Source organism: Ambystoma mexicanum, chromosome 1p (genome assembly GCF_040938575.1).
Source record: "Ambystoma mexicanum isolate Mex_15411 chromosome 1p, UKY_AmexF1_1, whole genome shotgun sequence".
NCBI classification, from domain to species: Eukaryota; Metazoa; Chordata; class Amphibia; order Caudata; family Ambystomatidae; genus Ambystoma; species Ambystoma mexicanum.
In genome coordinates this window covers 517,518,295-517,539,979 of record NC_090921.1, presented here as the reverse complement: position 1 = coordinate 517,539,979, position 21,685 = coordinate 517,518,295, and positions in this window count along the sequence as shown.

Below are 21,685 nucleotides of genomic sequence, written 5' to 3'. Positions count from 1 at the left end.
TGAAAATAAGCAACCTGTTAAAATACAAGCAATTACACATTATTCCTTGCGCTTCAGATCCAGGGGCAGCCTTAAACTGGGAGTGAACAAGAAGTGCACAAGAACAATGGAGCTCTCAAGCCTACGAGGAGGAAAAGCAGCACTGATGGACATATACTTGGCATGCAACACCCGGACCTACACTCAACTGCCACCACGTTGGGCTGTAGTTTGTTCCCATGTTACCGTGCACTCACCAGCATTAGTAGTACCACCTTCTGATCTTGTGTCATTTGCTCGACATCCTATTCTTCAGGATTTGTATCACAAGCGGACTAGAAGGTCCCTGAACTTGCAAAGATGTCATCACAATAACAATTACTTTTCCCAGGAATAGAAAGGCAGAAATACATACAGAACATTGCCTTTTCAGCAAGGCAGCGACTTTCTTCACATCACTTCTTGCGCCAGGTATCCAGACAGCAGCCAATGCCAAATGGTTGAAGGTAAATTGTTGGGAGCTGTTGCAGCTGGCAAACGGTACCATGCAGGGTTTAAACGCTATGAGCACAGAACTCAGGGCCGTTAGTTAGACCACCCTGAAAAATAGATAAGTCCTTGACCTCGTAACAGCTATGGAAGGAGGATTGTGTGCGAAAATAGAAAGTTCCTGCTGCACGTTCGTGCCATCAATTTGTCATGAATCGGCGATGTCGACCCTTCTGGTCTGCCTGGTCCCTCAGTCAATAACCACATACTCTGTTCACTTTCAACATGGCCGACTGCAGGATTCGACGCGGTCTAGTCTTTGTATTGATGCACATGTTTCCTTGAAAACAGACACGCCCCTGCACTTCTGCGCGTCTCAACGCTTCGCTTGCGTGCACCTCGCCCGGCAAGTTGTGTTCTAAGTTTTCAGCCCTTTTCCTTTTCTTTTGTGAAACCTGGTGCTCAGCCTCCTTTCCTTCCCGGTCTCCTTTCCACTCCCCCATATCTTCGGAGCCCCGTTACCTTGTTCCTTCCAGTCCTGGTTTCATCCCGGACCCTTCCAGGAACATTGAACGTCTGCCTAGCCCCGGAGCCGCCGCAACCAGGAGTCAGTAACCAGCACGCTCACCGAAGCCCAGCAGACTGGATTCAGAGGATTCCAGACCTTACCTCTACAAGGTACGCTCGTCCAGGAAAAAGAAACCCGCAAACTCCAAGAAGAGATCCACAAGAAACAAACAGTTGAGTCACGAATCCGAAGACTCGGATTCTGACAGTTTGAGACGCCAGCAAACTACTACCGTTTCCAATATGGAGGCAGCTGTTCAAGACCTAATGAGAAGTATGCAGGAACTCACTACTGAAGTACAGAACCTTAAAGCTGAAAATGCGGCCTTAAAACAGCTCGTTTTGTCCAGGATTCGGCATATCAGGAGAGTGCATCGGTAGGAAGCATTGTGGATAAATATGATGGTAATCCAAAGACCCTACGCCCCTTCCTGGATTCATGCTTGGTTCATTTCACCTTCAAACCATACTACTTCTCTACCCCCAGATCTAAGGAGGGATTCATGATTTCTTATCTATCCGGCAATGTGCTGGCCTGGGCCACCCCTTTAGTGTCCGCTGGGGATCCGATACTCGACAATTACAATGAATTTGTTTCTGCCCTCAAGGCCATGTTCGACCGCCCCGAACAGGTGTATTCCACCCAGGAAAAGTTGCTGGAATTCCAGCAGGGAAACCAGAACATGATGACATATGTTACCCGTTTCAAACAATTGGCTAAAGATGCTAACTGGACCCCAGAAGCCTGTTTTACCGTTTTCAGACGGGGATTAAGCGAAGAAGTCAAGGATGAATTAGCCTGGGTAGCCCGCCCGGTGTCCTACCAGGCCCTCTTAGACCTGTCCTTACAGATTGATTTCAGGATACAAGAGAGAAAGGCAAAGAAGAAGAAGACATGGAACCTGCCACCCAAATCTCGGCCTGAATATAGCAGCCCAAGGGAACAGGAAACACCAATACAAGGTCAATCTGAGCCAGAACCCATGCAGCTTGGATCCTTGAGAGGCCCCATCACTTCCCAGTAAAGGACTCGAAGGATCAATAGCGGTCTCTGTATGTACTGTGCTTCAGACAAACATTTAGTGTGAAATTGCCCGATTGCCCCTCCACGATGCTCGGGAAACGCCAGCCTCCCGATCCTGAACGGAGCGCAGTTTCGGGAAAAAGAATCATGCTCCAGCGTTTCACTTACACAAGACTGTTCTCTAAGCAATACCTTAGTGCTACTCCAAGTGAACCTTTCAACACCGAACAAAAAGATACTTTCTATCCTGGCCTTGGTGGACTGTGGTGCCATGGGTCTTTTCCTTGATGACGAGTGGGCACAGAGGCATCATATTCCCCGAGAAACTAAGGAAGTCTTCCAGGCTGTGGAAAGAATCAACAGAAGACTGTCGAAATAGAAAGTATACCGTTCCTCCTATTGTAATAAATATATTTAATATTGGCCTACGCCAAGCTGCTCGAAAGTCGCTTGCGAGAGAAATCTGTGTTGCAAGGTCCTGACCTTAAATCCATGTAAGCCGCCATTTTAGGTCAGATTCGTTGTGTAAAAGTCACCCTGTGAGCTAAAATGGTGGACGATGTCATTCCAGAATATAACATGGCCGTCTTGACCTCTGTACATAGCTAATATGTAATTTGCCTGCAGGCCACTTGTTGAGGTCATGAACTGAGACCTTGTCCTTCATTAACCTATGCATAGAAGGATTACTCGTACAATGAAAACGAATCCACGAGCATATGTTGAGACAATGTATTCAAATACTGAACGAAGAACAATCTGTTTAACTACATTGTATTAATGTTTAAGAAGGCCTGCATGGAAAACTTTAGAATACACAGTTATTGCATACGCTTTTTGATACATGTATTAAAGGCAAACCAGTTATATGCGGTTACTTGAGACTTGGCACGAACCCTAGATTGGCGATGTATTAAAAGGAATATTGACCCAAAGTGGGGCTGGGCATCGCGCCCATTAAATGTATAAAAAGCGAATGCATTCTAATGTACAGCATCTCTCACTGAACACACTGAACCACGCTGGAGTTCGTTGTGTTGTACTGAGGGCCAATCGCTATCTGATTTTGCTCTGTTTTTGTAACTGGATTCAGTATAAAATAAAGTACTTTGTATGTTCCTTTGTAACCCGTGTTCGGTGTATTTCCTTTGGGGTACTCAGCCTTGATATTCTTTTTCTGTTTTCACAGTTGGCGCCCGAATAGGGACCCTCAAGATTGATGCCGGATTGTTGAAGGTTGACGCACGCTATCGGTCCGGGATCGGACGGTGTGACATAAGGGGCCCCCTGAATGAGATGCGACACCTCAACAGCGCTGCACAACCCGATCCTTGGACGATAAGCGTGTGGTCCGAGACGGCATCTTGACGAGGGTCCACTTATCGAGGCAGCCAGATTTGGCGAAATCACCATACACAAGGTAAGATTAGTTAGGTAAGATTCTTAGAAGTACCGATCGGTCCTCCTTAGGTTTGGTCAGGTGAGTCGTGACCCGATTCTTAATTTAACCCTGACAATTTGAATTTTGGCGCATTGTATCTGTCATGATCTCTGCTTCCAAAAGGTCAGGGTTTTCCCAACTCCCTTGGAAGCAGATCCATAACCCAGGTTCCGAGTGCCAACCAGTCCCAATTGGGACCTTTTGGACCCAGTCCTGGCGCCAGTGGCACCAGGCTCATAAATATGCCCAGTCCCAGCGCTGGAAGCGCCGGGCTCATAATGCTTGGGTGGACTTACCTGCAGCAGACCATGCTGCTTACTTGCCTGCTAGTTGAGCCTCTGATCCTCTTCTGTTTGGAACTACTTTTCCTGTTGGGTGGGGCAGGAGCCACTCCCTAGGTTCAGAACACTGGAACTCTTCTGGAAAGCAGGAACTCTTTTCTTACCTAGGCGTGGCTGTGGAAGGAGACACCTAAGCACTACAGGAGGCTATTTAAACCACACCCGATGGATGAATCTTGCTTTGCGTTATTCTGCATCCTCTGCAGCAGAACGCTCATCGTGTCTTCTGCATCTGATCCTGGGCCTAAGGAAAAAGGCTTACCATCCTGAATCCAGTCTTCAGCAACACCTATAAAGACAAGAAAGAACAGGTTAGCATTACGGTCTTCAGTGACAGCGCTTCACTTACCTGGTCGATCGGCTGTCACCAACGCCTCGCGCTGCATTCCGGCATCTGAAAGACAAAGGCTTACCTACTCTTCGTGCGCTCCGGAGGTCTTCGCACTGCATTCCGGCATCTGAAAGACAAAAGCTTACCAACTCTTTGCACGCTCCGGAGGCCTTCGGCGCTGCATCCCGCATCTGAAAGACAAAACAAGGTGCGTTTAAAGACATTGGGGAACTTTAATACTCACGTGCCATTACTCCTTTCCACATCTAACCCAGTGGGTATTCCGGCACCCTGCAGCCGCTCCGAACTTGTACCTGCAAAATAAAAAGACAGTTAGAGCGCATCGTGAAGCAAGCAACAAGCGCTTACTTACGTGCTTCCAGGCGCTTCTATTCATCACACGGGCTCCATCTTCAACTCACTTCAGCCTGTCATCCGCCATCGCCGGAACCCTGCAAAACAAGAGACATCATTACTAAAGACTTTTAAAGACATTAGAATTACTCGAAACTTACCGTTCGTGCAGTAAACGACGGACAGCAGTCCTCTGAAGTCAAGAGGCCTGCTCCCCTTATCCAGTGAAGAAACTGGTTACAGCACCCTGCCCCGAGGCAGATGGAGAGCACGGCGTTCACTTACCTAAGGTGAGAGCGTTAACCTTTGGGGTTCTACAGGAGAAGAGAAAGGGAAGAAGAGAGAGACATTCAATAACCCAGTTCATTAATCCCATATTTTCTATCTGCAGACATCTTACCCTTCGAGTCAGACATACAGTGCACAGAGGTCCAGCCCAAAGAGCCAGCCGTGTGTTACACATCACCTTTGAAGATACGGTATACGCCCAGTCAAGACCGGCGCCTCTACGGGAATCAGGTGAGCGTTACAGTATCTGCAGACACAATTATTGACCAGGTAACACCAAAAATTTGAGATATGCCTGGGAAATTGTCTACCTGCTTTAGGGCATTATTCCGCAGTGATAGGCAATCTTTGGAATTTAGCCATCCCGCACCACAGGAGGGGTCGCCGGCATGTACTATGTAGTGTAAGTATGGCATTGGAAGTATAGTATTTAATGATATTTGGCACAGACAAACCAGACATGCCTTTGAACTTCAGTGGCCAATCAATGGTAGTTTTGAGATCCCTCGCATTGAATATTTGGAGTCAGTCTTGTTAAAGAAAAAGGCTAGACTTGCAGCATTTGATGTTTTGCAGAATTTGAAAAAATAAGCGTTACAACAACTTAAAGGTAGAGAGAAACATGCACGTCGTCATAAAACGAATGCTGAAAAAGCATTGTTATATGACCAAAACAAACAGTCTGAGGCGACTAAAAATATGGATTGGGCTTTCTCACTTGGAATTCAGAAATTCTATCCTTCTAAAGATCTTCATATTTCTGATGAGTTTATTGACAAAATATTAAATGAACGAAGGCCTGGTGCCTCTGCGCCACCTCCGTATGTTTCTCTTCCCACTGCTGTACCTCTTCCTGCTGTTATTCCTGCTCTTCCTGCTCAACCTGTTGTTCCTATTCCTCCGGTTTTTGTCCCTCCACCAGCTCCTCTGCCTCTTTTTATCGCACCAGTTATAGTACCTCCATTGAATTTGCCTGCTCCCTCTCTTCCAAGTGGTCCTGAGCCGCTTGTAATCGATCGAGGTACAGGAACAAAAGTTGCCACTCGCAATACTGTACCGCCGGAGAAGAAACGTGAGTTAATTGCATGGGCTAAGCATTGTATGGAGAAGGATGATCAAGCTAGCGTTTTTGCCACACTTTGTAATACGGATAATTTTCCTGAGAAATATGTTTTTATTGAATGTTTAGGGATTCAGTTATGTATAATGTGGGGAAGATTAAATAATGCGGATGTTCCGCAAGGGTTAAGGGATCTAAATACTCGCTTTCTAGAGAAACTGTGGAGAAGGTAAATGAGCATGTCGAGAGGTTATTTGGGTATAGAAAGGAGTTAGAAAAGTTACAGAATGAGGATGATGAAGAGGAGAATATGTATGTACAGAAACGGTTCCTTCCGTGTCGTAAACCGATAACGGAGGAAATGCGAATTTGTAAGAAAGACGCGATTAGATGGATTTCAGACATAACGATAACTCTAGTTGAGGTATATGACACATATAGTCAATATACGTTAGAAATGCAGAGGAAAGTGATACAGGTAATGGTAGAATACCTGCAGGATGAATGTGTAAAAAGGAAGATTAGTTGTCCCACAGAGTTATTGAGCATTTATAAGAGAGCTTTTTCACTTGACACTTCTTCGACTGCTTTAGCGCTCGACTTGGCTCTGTTGCTTAGTAAGCGTTCGGAGTCACCTATTTCTCAGTTGCCTATGAGAGAGGTTCCTCCGACATTTGTTCCGAAGGTTGAGGTTGTGGCCGATGCTGTAAATAATATAGTCGCTGTGAACATTCCTGCACACGTTCCGTTCTCAAGACAGGAAGTGAATACTATTAGGCAATCTATCCCCGATATTAGGAAAAATCCGACAGGGTTCTATAAAGAGATAGAATCCGTTTTGCAGTCCTCAGTGTTCACCTTAGGTGACATTGATTTGTTGTTTCCTGTACTCCTGCCCGTAGATTTATGGAAACAAGTTAGAACTATTGACAATGTACTCGGGTTGGGAGATACATGGGCGAATATAACCAGACTCGATGGGGAAAGGCCAGCTGGCGAAAGACCGCAACAGGTGATATTAACTCTGCCTGATAGAATAATTGCTAAATTAAAACCATAATTCCCGAAAAGAGAATTATTTGGGACAAGCTTACGGCCTGTGTCCAAGGAAAGTCTGAAGGTGCTACCGAGTTCTTTAATCAGTTCGAACAGGTATTCTCGGATTTCAGTGGACAAGACTTAGGCACAGAGTCTGGGAAAAGATTATTTGTGGACAAATTTGTACGTGGATTACTGCCTGACTGACATCCAGTCACAGATTATGACTTCTGAGAGCGCTTGGCAGGCGAAATCACAATCAGAAGTACTGCACATGGCTCAGTACTATGAGAACTGTGTCAATAATGAAAAAGATAGGATTGAAAAACGGAAAGGTGATTTAAAAACTAAAGTGCTATTGCAGCAAATTGTTAGGGGCCCCAGAGGGGGTAGTTCTCAGGTTAGAGGTCAGTATGTGCCTCAGGGGAATGTGCCCTTGGGTCCTGTGAATATTAACCAGTGTGCTTATTGTCGTAGAGAGGGTCATTGGCGAGCACAATGCCCTGTCCTTCAACAAAGGTCGAATAATACATTTGGTAATATGGGTAGGCGATCCAGAGGTCGCCCGGGTGTAGGGAGCCCTGGTAGAGGTCAGTTTACACAGGACCCTCAGCAACCTTTTTCGCAGGACAATCAGACTACGAGTGTGGACACCAGGAATATATTTGATCATCCTTCCGCTGCATATTTATCTGAAGAGCTTCCTTTTGATGATATTCTGTTTCGTTAGGATTGCCCGAAGCAGGGTTTGGAACCTACACCTATTCCCGTCAATCAGAAAGGTCCCTACGTTGAAATGATGGTGGGAAATAGGAAACATCAGTTTTTGATAGACACTGGAGCACAGAAGTGTTCCATTGATCATTCGCGGGTTCCAAACATTCCACTGTCAGGGCAAACCAATGTTTCTGTAGGGTTCCCCGGTACACCAGTTGTTTGTCCGGTTTCTATGCCGGTACCTATTTCTTTGGGTCCCTTTACAGAACAGTGTCCATTTCTGTTGACTTCGGATTGCGGAGAGAACTTGCTGGGGTTGAATTTGTTAAAAGAATTAAATGCAGTGATTTATTGTTCTTCTGATGGAGTGCGCTTGACGATTTCACCACAGCAATTTTCTGCCTCGCAATTTTTGACTAGACCTTTGCCTCCAGAATTCATTGATGTACCAGAGAGCTTGTGGGCTGTCTACGACAATGATGTCGGTGTTTTACAGATTGAGCCTGTTAAGATAGTTTTGAAACTTGGAAATGAGCTGCCACGCATTCCCCAGTATAAGATTTCGGTTTAGGGCGAGCAAGCTTTGAAATGTATTGTTTCCAATTTTGTGCATCGTGGTGTGATTGAAGAAATTTAAGGAAGTTTGTGTAATAGTCCGATTTTACCCATGTACAAGAAAGGCGATAATGTAATTCCATTCCATTTTATAATTGATTTACGTGCCATTAATAAAGTTGTGGCACGACAATTTCCAATTGTGCCTGATGTAACGACAATCCTAACCATGATTTCAGCTACAGTTACTTACATTAATGTTGAGGACTTAAAGAATGCATTCTTTAGTATTCCTATACACAAGGATAGTAGACATTTGTTCGCGTTCACCTTAGGGGGACGCTCGTTCACATTTACTTGTGCACCTCAAGGGTACACAGAGAGTCCTAGTATTTATAGTAGGGCTTTGAAAGAACAACTTGAATTGCCCTCTACCTGTACTTTGCTTAAGTACGTTGATGATTTTCTTCTAGCTGCAAACTCTGAGAGTGCCTGTAAGGAGGGCACTGTGTTATTACTTATTCATCTAGCTAAGCATGGTCACAAAGCTTCGCTTAAAAAATTTCAATATTGTTGTCAGGAGGTCGCCTATTTAGGCTATCTCCTGTCAAAGGAGGGAAGAAGATTGACACCTGAAAGAATAAAACACATTTATGGCATGTCTGTCCCAAATACACAGAAGGAAGTTAGGGCCTTGATAGGTATGGCTTCTTACTGTAGGTTGTGGATCCCGAATTTCTCACTAGTGATTAAACCGATAGTGGCTTTGACAAAGAAGGGCATTTCTACGCCATTGCCATGGAACGCGGTACACCAGCAGTCGTTTGACTTGCTTAAGACTGCATTATGCTCTGCACCAGTTTTTGGCACACCAAACTATGAAAAGGCCTTTGTATTGTTTGTGCATGAATGTGATGGATGTGCTTTGGCTGTATTAACGCAGGAACATGGAGGGAAGAATAGGCCGCGCGGTTACTATTCTTCCGCCCTTGATCCTGTAGCATGCACTTTGCCAAGATGTTTGCGCGCTGTCGCTACTGCTGCCGCGTCTGTAAAACAGAGTGAGGGAATGGTCCTAGGACATGATCTAACCCTGATGGTGCCTCACTCTGTAGATGTTCTATTGAACCGAACTCAAACGCAACACCTCACTTCTGCACAGTTGACAAGATATGAATTGATCTTGTTTGCTCCTCACATTTAAATTAAGAGGTGTTGTGTCCTTAATCCGGCTGAACTCCTACCTTTTCCGCAAGATACTACTTGCGGCGACGAAGAGTCACATGACTGTATACGACCAAACAAGAAACAAAGGGTAGAATTGATTTGAAAGATACTCCTTTGGATAATCCGCAAGGAGAGCTGTTTTGTGACGGCTCCTGCTTTAAACTTCCGGATGGTACATCCACAGCCGCTTATGCAATCACTACATTGAACACAGTTGTGGAAACTAATAGAATTACGCATAATTCTGCGCAGGCGCAGAGATTATAACATTGACCCGAGCTTGTGAACTTTCCGATGGGCTTGCAGTAAATATATATACTGATAGTCAGTATGCCTTTGGGGTGGTTCACAACTTTGGAAGACTTTGGTCAGAAAGAGGGTTCCTAACTTCGCATGGCACCAAGATTCAACATGGCTCCCTAATAGTGCAACTACTCTCAGCGCTTGCGCTCCCTACTCAGTTAGCAGTTATGAAATGTGCAGCACATCGTAAGATTGTAGATGATATTGGAAAAGGGAATGCTTTCGCTGATCAGATAGCTAGACAAACTGCCACAGATCTCTTCACAGAGATGTATGTTTCAAGGGAGACTGTAGATGCCTATGTAATGGATGAGGATGTTGGGTCTGTACGAGATATCCAAGCTGATGCCACAATGGAAGAGTCTAAGAGGTGGGCTGAAGGCTTGGGGAAACTTGATGATGATGGGTGTTGGGTGGGCATGGTCCAAGGAAAATGGCTGTTACCTGACGCCTATGTCATGATGATGGTTGTCATGGCACACGGCCCTACACATGTTTGTGCCCAGCAGGTTACCAAAATGTTAGAAAAGGTTTGGGCGAATGACAAGATTTTGAAAATTGCCCAGCGCTATGTCCAGAACTGCATGATTTGCCTACAACACAATGTGGAAAAGGGGACATCAACTCCTAGGGGAAGTTTTGGCCCACCTTCTGTCCCCTTCGAAGTTATTCACTTTGATTTCATTGAAATGGAACGATTCAACAATCTGAAGTATGTCCTTGTGGTCATTTGTGCCTTTAGTAAATGGGTTGAGGCTTTCCCTGTTAAAGATGCTACAGCCATGACCACTGCGAAAACCATGTTAAAGGAATACTTCCCCCGGTTCGGTTTGCTGAGAGTTATCTGGTCGGACAATGGTCCACATTTTGTCGCTGCTGTAATTCTACAGATATGTATAGCGTTACAAATTGACAAACGGTTCCATTCGGCCAGATATCCTCAGAGCACCGGACTAGTGGAAAGACACAACCGTATCATCTACTAGATCGCTAAGACGTGTGCCGGCACCAAACTAAAATGGCCGGACACCTTACCGATCGTGTTACTAGCCATGCGCACAACCCCTCAAACTAAGACTGGGCTCTCTCCATTTGAGGTGGTAATGGGGAGACCTGCCAATATCTGGAACCTTCCAAAATGTCGAACTTTAAAGAATGTTGAAATTTACTACTTTCAGATTATTGTAGCCAATTGACTAAAAACCTGTATTTGATTTTTCACCAGGTACGAGAAGCTTTACCTGTACGATACGAGGGCCCGGGCCACGGCATATGGCCTGGGAGTTGGGTGCTCGTCAAATCATTTGAGTGCACCTCCTGCCTCGCGCCTCGCTGGCGTGGGCCATTCCAGGTCCTGTTGGTCACCCAGACAGCGGTGCGGGTAGCTGGACGAAAGAACTGGATCCACGCGTCACACATCAAGAAACTTCCTCGCCCTGTGCCACACGCTACAGAAGAAACAGAACCCCTCGCTGATACTGCAACCAATGATCCCAAAGCAGTAAGCAGCACTGAGAGTGTGTCGGAGAATATCTCTGAGCCCGGGAAGCTTGGGGAAGCTGCCATTTTGTCTCCACACTCTCCACAAATTTTGCACCCGGAAACGGCTGTTTCAGATTCAGCCTCTTCACTTGCCTCCAGCAGGAAGTGACGACATATTGTTTCCGGATCAATCAGTACCAGGAAAAGTACGATATAACTTGCGACCACGAAGATAGACTTACGGCACGGTTCGGCTGTGCATTCGGAGAAGGAAAAGAGTCATCAAGGGCTTACTTTTGCCCAAATTTGAGAAAAGGGGATTCTGTTGGCTAGGGTTGGGGAAGGACTAAGAAGTCGCGCGACCGGGGGGTCGCCAGCAACGAACATTGGGGTTTCCATCCGAAGACTACAATGCCTGCTACCGCCACCGCTCGTATTGGACTTGTAAATAAGGGGGCGACCAACCGGTTCAATGGACAAAATGCCTGGGCCCCCGAAAACGTATTGCTGTATTCTTATAATGATATTTGGTTTTTTAATAGTCGCTGCCTTAGGATTATGGTACCTCGAGGAAACACACTCTTTAGAACTTTTGTTGCCTACTGAAAGTGCACCCATTGGTCCTACTCCCTTTGTACATTTGCACACTTTATCCCCTCGGGATTCCCAGCACAGACAAAGGTACCACAGTAACACTCTACTACTTATCATGAATGCTACACGTGTCATTTTTAATAAATCCAACTGCTGGGTCTGCTCACATTTACCACAACACGGGGATAAAAGGGTAGGTTGGTATATTCATCCTTTACCGTTGACAACTGCCTGCTATGCTTCTGTTAGAGCACTGTTCTTTGGCCGATGGAATGATAGCAACCTGAATTACCATCTCGACCCTGGGAATTCATTGCCACAGATTTCATTGTGGACCTCCCTCCAGAGGATTTACCACCATAATGGTCACTATAGAACTGTTTTCCCACATGGCTCATTTTACCCCTCTAGCTGTCAAGATCCGAGTCTACCTCCCCTTTCTTCTCACCTGACTCCCCTGAGGTATATCCTTGAAGGTCAGTCTCGGTCTTCTGGGGTCTCCTCTTTGTCCTTGAACCTTTGACTCCAGGTACTCGAACCTTCTTTTCGTGTAGATAAGGTCTGGCCCCTCCGGAGGCCACCTTGGCAGAGGTTAAGACCTGCCCTAGGGGAACCCCAGGGGGCCAGCCTCAGTACTAGGGAAAACGCTCGAAGGCAGAAAAAACCCTAGATCATAGATGGGTTCAGATGATGAGTTCAAGAGATGGCACAGATCTTCAGGTACAATGTCCGGGATAATAGTAATCGTGGAATACACAATCCGAAGAGAGGATAATAATAACAATGGATAAAAAGAAGAAGAAAGAGCTAGGAGGAAAAAACTACAAAAATAAGGAAGGGGGAGTAAAGAAGAAAGGGGTGGAAAACAAGGAATAAAGAAAGTAGCGGAGAGCAGAAAAGAAGGAGGAAGTAAGTTAACGGTAATGCACACAAGAGAAGAAGCAAAAGGGGACACCTTATTAGGCTCCGCTGAATGTGGCGCAGAGAGGCGACGCCGAGGCCGCCAACAAGAAGGAGGCAGAAGTCGAGTGGATAGGGAGGTAAGCAAGGAGTACGGAAGGGTTCCGTGAAAGAGGAGCCAAAGCCGACCCCACAGAGCGGTAGGCGATTAGGCTCCGCTGAATGTGGCGCAGAGAGGCGACGCCGAGGCCGCCAGCAAGAAGGAGGCAGAAGTCGAGCGGACAGGGAGGTAAGCAAGGAGTACGGAAGGGTTCAGTGAAAGAGGAGCCGAAGCCGACTACACAGAGCGGTAGGGGAGCTAGAATAGCCAGGAGGAGAGGAGGAAAACCAACAGCTGAGCAATAAAGGAAAGCGGAAAAAAATAGAAGTACGAAACCAAGGAGGACAGGTAGAAAGAGAGGGTATAAATGTAGTACAGGCTACTACAGAAGGGCTATAGAGGAATCAGCAGTACGGGAAGGAAGAATGAGTCCACAAGTCTCGGAGCGTTGAACGAAAACAAACACAGATACAACACGCCGAGTAGTAGGCGGGGCCTAGATTTATAGGCGCCGGCGCCATGTTGGGTGAGAACTAGAAAGTTCATCGAAGTCTGAACTTCCAGCGACTCCAGCATTTCCAATCCTGGTTCCTGACACTAACTAAACTACCTTCAGCATCCGAGATGGCTGGGACCTTTGTTACCCACGTATTCCGGTTGCATGGGCTGCCCTCCAAAATCATCTGTGATCGCGGACCACAATACATTTGCAGGTTCTGGAAGCACCTCCGCCAACAATTAGGCATTCAACGTGCCTTCTCATGGGGTTATCATCCACAAACAAATGGGATCACTGAGAGAGTAAACCAAACCCTGGAGCAGTATCTACAATGTTTCGCATCTAAGGTACAGGATGATTGGTCACTCCTGATTCCTGTGGCCGAATTTGCCTACAATAATTCAGACCATTCCACAACAAAGATCAGTCCATTTTTGTGTAGCCAAGGGTTCCACCCTTCAGCATTACCCACATTCTCACCACAACCCATGTTAACTCCTTCAGTAGACCCTTGGATTGCACAACTAATCTCTATTCACAAGCAAGTGAAGGAACACCTCGAAAAGGCCAGGATGGACATGAAAAGGTTTGCAGATACCAAAAGACGACCCGGGCCTTCCTATACTGTTGGAGATACAGTTTGGCTCTCATCGCGATATCTACCCAGGCATCTGAGGCCACACAAGCTGGCACCTCGTTTTTACGGACCCTTTATGGTAATTGAGATTATCAATCCGGTCGCCTTTCGACTCCAATTACCAGCCACTTGGAACAAGATCCACCCTGTTTTTCATACATCACTGCTGAAACCTTTCCACCAGTCAACCAAGTCAAGACCTCGACCTCCCCCACTTCTTGTCGATAACCAAATCGAATTCGAGGTTTCTAGGGTCTGCGATTCCAGATACAGAAGATGTCGTCTCCAATATTTGGTGGAATGGAAGGGCTATCCATCAAGTGAACGGACATGAGAACCAGTCTCCAATATGAATGCACCCCGCCTATTGCAACATTTTCATTGGACTCATCCAGGCAAGCCGGGTGGATTAGAGTTTAGGAGGAAGCATGCTGTCATGAATCGGCGATGTCGACCCTTCTGGTCTGCCTGGTCCCTCAGTCAATAACCACATACTCCGTTCACTTTCAACATGGCCGACGCCAGGATTCGGCGCGGTCTAGTCTTCCGTATTAATGCACATGTTTCCTTGCGCGTGTCTCAACGCTTCACTTGCCTGCACCTCGCCCGGAAAGTTCTAACTTTTCAGCCCTTTTCCTTTTCCTTTGTGAATCCTGGTTCCCAGCCTCCTTTCCTTCCCGGTCTCCTTTCCACTCCCCCATATTTGCAGCTCGTTACCTTGTTCCTTCCAGTCCTGGTTCCATCCTGGACCCTTCCAGGAACATTGAACGTCTTCCTAGCTTCAGAGCCGCCGCGTCCGGGAGTCAGTGACCAGTGCGCTCACCGGAGCCCAGCAGACTGGATTCAGAGGATTCTAGCCCTTACCTCTACAAGGCACGCTCGTCCAGGAAAAAGAAACCTGCGAACTCCAAGAAGAAATCCACAAGAAACAAACAGGTGAGTCACGAATCCGAAGACTCAGATTCTGACACAAATGACGCAGACAATGGCAGCTTCGATGAAGCCAGCAACGCACTGCACACTCTCCATGTTAAAAATGAAGAAAGAAACAAGCATGGTGGGCGAAGAGGACTGGTATAATAAAAACATTTCCTGCCCATGTGGTTGACTAATATAGTGAAAGTGCTAGTTCCTATCCTCGTGGTGGTGATCACTGCTCTTTGTGCCTGCCAAATAGTTTTGGGGTGTTGCAGAGGAGTTGGGGCTAAGGTCTCATCTATGATGAAAGTTACACTGAAGAATTACAGGGACACTCACACACCCCTCTGGCAGACATGCTCATAAACAGACAGATCCATGGAATGGTGAGGTTGAACACCAGATGGTTCAGATAAGTAATCCAATTGGTCCTCCAGGGAAGCTCTCTTATCCACCTCCAGATCCTGAACATTATACTGAGCATTGGGTAGATTGTAATGCCGAGGGTGATTGTTCCTTCATGACCTATACACCTGAGGAGTATGCAGCTCAGGGAGAAAGCATATGTGGTGTTTGTAAGATATGGATTCCAAAGAGTGATTGGCATAGGAAGAAGGAGTAGCTGTTATTCGTTAATAAATTAATGAAAGGGGGAGTGTAAATATGCAAGTCCAATGTCCTAAAGGGGTGCCTAGTACGAGATAAGAACGTTCTTTTAGCAAGGCATCAGACCCCCTTGTAGTGATGTAGGTGTCACATGCTCTCCATGATGTGACATTGTATTTAGAGTAGATGTCGTTTTGCCACACTTCAGAGTTTTTAGGCTGCGTGCTGCATAGAAAAACACAGGTGCAGCAAATAATTGTATTTCATTATATTGTATTCTTTTCACCACACTTATGTTATTAAATAAGGTTATGAAATTTGTATTTATTTGGATTGTGAAGATTGAGCGCTAGTAAGTGTAGTTACTAGTTGTCTTGAGCAAGAGTCTGCCATGTTAAAATACACCATTGCTAGAGGCTGCAGGTTTTGCCATTCTACTGTGCTAGGCTTCATTTCTAAGCTATGGTTATTTTAATTGTATTTTGCTGTTGGGTAAAAGGCTTCAAGCAGCCACGGTCAGGCTGGAAATAATTGCAGAACAGTGTTCAGCTAATTGTTGCGAGGGAGAACATTCTCAGAGGCCTGAAATGAGATTTGAGATAGCAGGCGTCTTCCCAGACGATAAACAAACAAATAAATAATGGTTTTGAAGGACACAGTGAGAAGGCCCAGACAGCAGTTTTGATAAAATGAAGAACTAGGATGTGAGCACAGCACCCCCACTAAGAGCAGGGTGTTTGGTCGGAGGTAAAAGTGCCTTGGTAAAACAAATAAATGGAAGAAATTAACTCCCAGGAGTAGGGCCGTACACATGTTTTTTCATGCAGCTATTCATTGTGAGAAGGTAACTAGAAAGTAAAATCCAGAGTTGACAGCAAGCTTCAAGACAGGAGTTGTAGTTGCAAGGGGCGGGAAGCCAAAGGGCCAATTATGGGGAAGGGATTGTGGTGTTCGGTGGGATGCAAGAAAGTTTTGACCTCACTGATTTCCACTCACTATATGATTGGTCCATCTCGTTGGAATGCTACAGCCTGAGCTGCTCAGGTGTCACTGTCCACTTAAGGCAGAGCTTTTTTATCAATTGTACCATAAAGATTGTCAACCAATGGCAATGCAGCATTTTGTGCCAACTTTGAAATTATGTCATGTTTTAAGGGTGGTATTTTTAGCGGTCAAGAGAAAGGAACTTCCAATCATCATGGTTAATGTATAGTGTTTTTTAGGGGCTTGACGATGAACAACCAATTCAAATGTTAGAATTTGAATAAACGTTTAATTTAGAGACTATGCTAATTTTGCAGTTTTCCACCTTGAATATTGGAGCCCGGAATGGGTGTGTTGAGTTGGTTCTCTGTTCAGTTCCTCAGACCTGTCTAACATTCTCCCAGCTGTATTTGCAAATAAAAAGCTGTTTTTCCTTGCAAGGTGTACACTCACTTTTTGATTACTTTCATGTTTTTTTTTTAATTTCCTTGGGGGACTGTGCCTTTACAGTGGCATTGACTCTTAGATGGCCTAGGATGAAAAGTGTCCTGAAATTCAATGGACATAAAGTCAAAATACTGCTCATCGGCAAAAAAGGCAACACCAACCGCTGTCAAATCATAATCCACCACATACTAACCCAGGCACCACAAGAGTTATTCTAGACCCTAAAATTATTCTCAGACCCACCCTGGTGCTGTAGTCACTCACTTTCTCCCCTACAGGGTCTCCTAGCAATAGTGGGAACTGTGGTAAACTCCAAACTTTATTATGCAGACATGCTCTATTTTATCCTGTGTGAAGAATCCAGGGAATGTCTCTCTTCTCCCCAAGCAGGCGCCACTTCCATTGATGCTGGGGAGGTGAACCCGCTCTGAAAAAAACACTCACTAGTGGTTTGGGCAGGCAGGACCCGGTGACTCTTCCCTTGAGGATGAGGACTCACCAGGTCCAAGTAGGTCCAAGTAGGACCATTGTGAAATCTGCACACACTGCCTATATGGGGGCCACAGAAGTGGTAAATATAATAAGGCCTCCACTGCTTAACCCTCCTCAAACTCGACCTTTGATAATCAGAAGCACGTTGCCTCTCGTAACAGAGAAGACTATGAAACTGCTGAAGTCCTCAGCTGGAGGAGGGGATTCCCTGACATCAATCCAAATGGCAGGGGAGGAGACACGCAGGATGAACATTGCTGCTGGGGTGCGGAACGGAGGAAGCCTGGAGGTGGGACCATGCAGAGTTCATGGTGGGACTGCAGCCTGCGAAAGGCTGCCAGATCCAGGTATGCCACAAGTGAAAATCTACTGCTGCTACACTGAAAGAAAGAGACTGACGAGTACAGGCGAGCCCCGAAAAGGCCAGCAGAGCAAGAAGCAGTAACATGGCAGGAGGAGACGAATGCCGCCGACAGTAGACTCCCTAACCCTCCCTGGTGGAAGCACTGCAAAAGCACAGGTATGCGAGCCACACAGGAATAAGGGAAGCAGGCGGTTGAGCACTGCGGGGAAGCCCAAAACCCAAATCGTTCACCGGCTAATGAGCCCGTGAACAACCTAAGTAAAGATCAAAGTGTCCAGGGACACGAGAAAACTTCTAAGAACGCTGAGGGGCAAACCCCACTGGAGACAGACACGGAATGCCCAGGGGTTCGAGAAACTGAACAGCCTGCATAGGGGCTGAGGTGTCCCAAGGGACACAAGGACTGATATTAATGCTAAAAGCTATACAAGTGGATTGAAAAGCATAACACCCATGCTACCCCAGAGGGTGAAGGCTCAAGTGAGTAAGTTGGACCTTAAGATGCAGCAGAGTTGGAGGAGGCTAGGTCGAGCACCCCATTGAACACAAATCTTGAGACCTTGAATGATCCTTCTTTTGAACAGTTGGGATTCTTTCATGAACTGAGTGACTCTGTAACAAGAACAGAGAAAAATAGACTTTTGAATTTTTCTTTTGATTACTTCATATAAATGTTGTGGTGGTGACCTAGGCCACGAACTGTGTCCTGGGCTGAACACCTGATCTGTCAAGTATCTCCATGAGAGGGGTGAGCCAGGAGGCATGGACGACCACCAGTGTGAAAAAAAAATGTTCTCATTTGGTTTCTTTTTTTCATCTAGTGGTGGCTCAGTTAGTTGAACCGGTTAGAACGGAACACTGACATTTGTGTTACTTGACTTCCTGACGAGTACCTTAGTTTATGTTGGTAGGAAGGGAATCCCCTTTTAGCAATAGGGCTAGAGAGGCGTTTTCATTTTATTTTAAATAAACTTTGTGGGAACCATGTCCTCTAGTCTGAGTCTTACTTCTGGTTCGCCACATGTTGTGTACCAAAATATCTTGTAGTCTTCACTTCCATTTTTAGACTTCTATTTTTCAACTGGGTGGTGGGTTGCTGGTTGGTGGGTCACTCTGTCTTTGCTTAGTGGACCTTCTCTCTTGGAATGGAGTGCTGTACGTTTCGCTGCTCATGTGGCATAGATGCTTCCCCCATTCATTCTGTTTTCAAACCAAATGAATGGGGTGAACCACCAACCAGCAACCCACCACCCAGTTGGAAAATAGAAGTCTAAAAATGGAAGTGAAGACCACAAGATGAGATAGACCATGCAGGGTTAGAAGCCCCAAAAGGACATAACTCAAAGAGAAAAGAAGAAAAAGAGAGAGAAAGAAAAAAAGAGAAAAAAAGATACAAATACCAAGTAGTGGAAGCCCAGAGATTAAGACGGTTGCATAAAGAAACAAGAGACATACTCCAGCAACTAGAAGATGGCGATTGAGACAAGAACAATTATGTTATCTTTTTTTTAAAGAATGGTAAACCTTGACTAGATACGTCCGGGACAAGTCCTGAAGAAAGCGGAGAACTACACCAATTCCGCTGAAAACGGTCAACTATAAAGGTTCAGGGTTATTACCTGACCCCTGAGACAGGCATACAACTGGCAAGCTCATTTTATTGCATTGATTCAGTCTGCTAGAAACAAAGTGGTGATAATAGATCCACACTCAGGAAGACAAACGCTATCAATCTTCGACAAAGATTGGTGTTTTTTAAAATAGTTGGTATTTCTAGCTGATAAGACACACAATGAGGAAATTATTAAAAATAGATTTTGACTTCCAAGAGTGTGCATTGTTTCAGATATCAGTATAAGTAGTGAGAGAGAGAAGGGTTAGTGTAACACTCACCTGGTATCCACGGGGACGTCACTCAGCCTGTTCTGACCTCTTACGACCTCAAACCCTTCCCTGGAGTCTACTCGACTGGAGACTGGGCCTGAAACACAGGATTGGTAGAGTTTAACTCCCTATTGTCTCTGTGTGCTTGAACCCCTTCTTCCCCGGGGTCCAACCCTTCCCTTTGATCCACAGCTCACCTTGTTTTCTTGGAAAGTGTGCTCTCCGTCCTGCTTTCAGCGCAGGGGCGCGTTGATTGATGCAGGCTCGTTGCTGCCTAGTTACTTCACTGGGAAGAGTCCGACAGGTAAGTATAATGAGTCTTTTGAACAGTTCTCCAACTTCGTTCCTTTCCTTCCTTAGATGATGGCCGGCGTCCGGGGATGGCGACATGCTGTTGAGATGAGTAGCGCTGAAGGTGAATGAGTGCGCGATGCGACCCTTTCGTATTTGTATTGAACTGAGTTCTTTTTCTGTGTCTTTTAGGTGCCGCGCCGTTTTCAGCGTGGATGCCGGTTATGAAGAAGAAATTCAGTGAGTAAGCACGGTATGCGGCGCCGCTAGATGTTTCCACGCTAACCTGGAGTGTCTTTTCCCTCTTGTAGATGGATGAGAAGTTCCGGAGACAGAGTTCCCCCAGAGCGGCTGGGATTCAGGTAAGCATTTGAAGCTCGTACAGTCTTTCAAAATAAGCGAAGATTTGCTGAATGCTTACTAATGCCTTTTTTCTGTTCTTTTCCCTTTTCCTCAGGAAGTGGCGTGCCAGGATGGGAATGACACCGCCGAAGATGCCCGCAGAACAGAAGAAGCGATGAATGATGGGCAGAAGTGCTGCAAGGTAAGGCTGTTCCTAACGGTGTTCTTGTTCTTGCAGGAGCTGAGCGCAGAAGAAAGATGCAGGCCTACTGGAGACCGATCCAAACAGGGTGAGTGTCACGCTGCAGGTGCAGAAAACACAAAGCATGTTTCCCAGCCTGGGCGTGGCTTAAATAGTCTCTGGATATCCCAGGTGCTTCTGGGCTGAACCACACCTAAAAGACTAGACTGCACATGCAGTTCTGGGAACCGAAATATGTGGGGGCATTCATCTTATCCCCATCAAAGCACTACAAGTCCAATCCCCAATGTTATCCTATGTGAGTGAGTGAGTCTGGTGCCACAGGCGCCAAGTCTGACTCCAAGTGGGTCTTTGGAGGGATGGAGAGGTCCTTGAGGGCCATGTAGGGGATCGTGGCCTGGCTCCAGCCTGACATCTTGGAGGGTTAGGGACATGAGGGGCAGGAATCATGGCACTACTCACCCCCAAGGCCCCTCTCAGGGTGGCTCTTCTGTCTGGTCCTGGTTTGTTTGGATGGTTTTGATGAAATCGTCTAAGCAAGCGAGGTGCATGGATGTACTCACAAGGCTCCCATGTCCTGTCTTGTGGACCATACCCCTTCCAGTCCACTAAGTAGTATAATTTGGATCTGATGTACTTTGAATCCAGAATGTCCTTGACTTCGAAATCTGGCTCCCCCGCAACAACTACTGGCTGCAGTGGCGTTGCTACCCGGGTCCCAGGTTGAACAGGTTTAAGGAGAGACACGTGGAACACAGGATGAATCTGCATGTTTGACGGCAAAGCTAGTCTGACCGCCACAGGATTTATCACAGAGGTGACGGTGAATGGACCCAGGTGTTACGCTCACCTGGCTCCCACAGGGGCGTCGATCTGAACGGGACAGCTGCGGTCTCCACCAATGTGACGCGTAGTGCCGAGATGACGGACTGGACTGGCCCACCTAGCTTCGTTTGCTTGGCCCGTAGGAATATTCTTCTGCAAATGGAGAAAGGGAATTAACCACCAGTGGAGTTGAGCGTTAACTCCCCCCCACACCCACTGTTCTCCCCACTGATCACCTTTGATGTCCCCTCTTATAGTCTCACCTGATGGTTTGGAAAGATGAGCTCTCCATCCTGCATTGAGTGCAGGGGCGCGTAGATAACCAGTTGCTTCACTGGCTCGAAGGAATTGGTGAGTTCCAGAACAATATTGACTCTGAGATTTCCGGTAAGACGCCGTAAGTA